This window comes from Austrofundulus limnaeus, unplaced genomic scaffold, assembly GCF_001266775.1.
Source record: "Austrofundulus limnaeus strain Quisiro unplaced genomic scaffold, Austrofundulus_limnaeus-1.0 Scaffold342, whole genome shotgun sequence".
Taxonomy (NCBI): domain Eukaryota; kingdom Metazoa; phylum Chordata; class Actinopteri; order Cyprinodontiformes; family Rivulidae; genus Austrofundulus; species Austrofundulus limnaeus.
Window position 1 is genome coordinate 550,390 of NW_013952744.1, and position 1,821 is coordinate 552,210.

Consider the following 1,821-nt stretch of genomic DNA (forward strand, 5'->3'; position numbering starts at 1 on the left):
CTTCCTTATAGAATGTGAATGATGAATTGGTTATGGTAAAATAGTAATTATTCCCACTTAGTGGTTATGAGTTCGACCACTGAAAGTGTGAAAAAAGCAACTATTGGTCAGTAAATTTGACCCCACCTTTGACGAGTGTAAAAAGTCTTCCTTGATCTTCCTCACTCGCACCATCTACACATTCTTTAAAAGGACATCTCGTATTTATTTCTGTACACTGTGATTTTATTGTWCAAACAAAAAGMAAAAAAAAWAAGKTTTGTCAGCAACYGTGTTGTTTGTGATAAATTAGTGCAATGCCAAATGTAATTCTAGACAAATGGTCCGGACATAAGAGTTTGTGCCCTCCGAATCAKGAGAACMAGGGTTCAAATCCCAACACATTCAGCAGAAACTTCAATAAGTTGGAGAAATCGTTCACTAAAAATTATTTTGAAAATGATATGTTGGCATGTGACTCATTTGCCAGTGGCAGTTGTTTTAAGTTGTTCTGTTTGAAAACTTCATGCATTTGGGATTTTGAAACATTAAGCTTTATTTGTGCTTCATTAAGTTACAAAAGGAAAATATCAGCAACCTGGATAATGTGCAACACTGCTCCTTTGTGACATTTTACTGTCTGATCTGCAGGAACTCCATCTACAAAGATTTTTTTTTTCAGCAATATGACTTAAACTATTTTTTATGCAAACAACTCTGAATTAGTTGTGGATTCATTAACTGCTTCTTGTGATAAAATCTTTATCCTCTGACTAAATGCTAATTTCTCAGGCCAGCCTAAAAATCAATCAGGAATGGTTACATTTTCACTGACAGTTGGCATGGTGGGTAAACTACGATTTAACTCCCAGCATGATGTCAGAAAATCAGCTTGTTAAAATGGCAAAACTGCAGCTTTTCTGAATGTTTTTAAATGTTTGCAGTTTCATTATTAAGCTGTTTGGATGTTTGTTCGTGCCAGATTGGCTTTACCTGACAGTGATTTAAAATTAAATAAACAATTTGACTTGTATTAACTGAATTTTTCATTTATATGATGTACGGTGTTCAGTGTTACCTTTTAAACTGTTTATAAATTGATTATTATTTTTACAAGTTTAGTGTAGTTTTGAGAGTTTTCTGACCATTCATTATTCTGTGTTAAATACATAAAGAGCCACACAGTGGATGGAAGTTTTATTGGAGAACTATTCAAATGATTAGCTTGACATAGAAAAACACATTTCTTTTGTATTATTAACATATCAGAACATTTTAGGAAAGTATGAATTTACATACTAAAACTGAGGTCTTATTGGCAAAGATTGTTTCTTAAATTTGATGCTGGACTTATAATTTATCTTGATTTAATTTACAGCGGGTAAAATAAGTATTGAACACGTCAACATTTTTCTCAGTAGAGGTGCTAATGACACGAAATTTTCACCAGATGTCGGTAACAACCCAAGTGATCCATACATACAAAGAAATCAAACCATAAATGTCTAGAAATGAACTTATTTGTAATAATGTGGAATGGCACAGGTAAAAAGTATTGAACACATGAAGAAAGGGAGGTGTAAAAAGGCATGGAAAGCCAAGACACCAGCTGAACTCTCTCAGTAATTTGAAAGCAACCCTGCCCCTTGTCAGTGCAAGTTAATATCAGTTGGTTCAGTCCCAAATCCCAGTCCCAAATGTGATTGCAAGGAAGCGGTGAATGATTGGAAACGGAAGTGAATAAAAAGGCTTCTTTTATGAATATGTTGCAAAGCATAATGATGGCATCGGTTACAGAAGAATGTCTAAACTTCTGAAGGTTCCAGTGAGCACTGTTGGGGC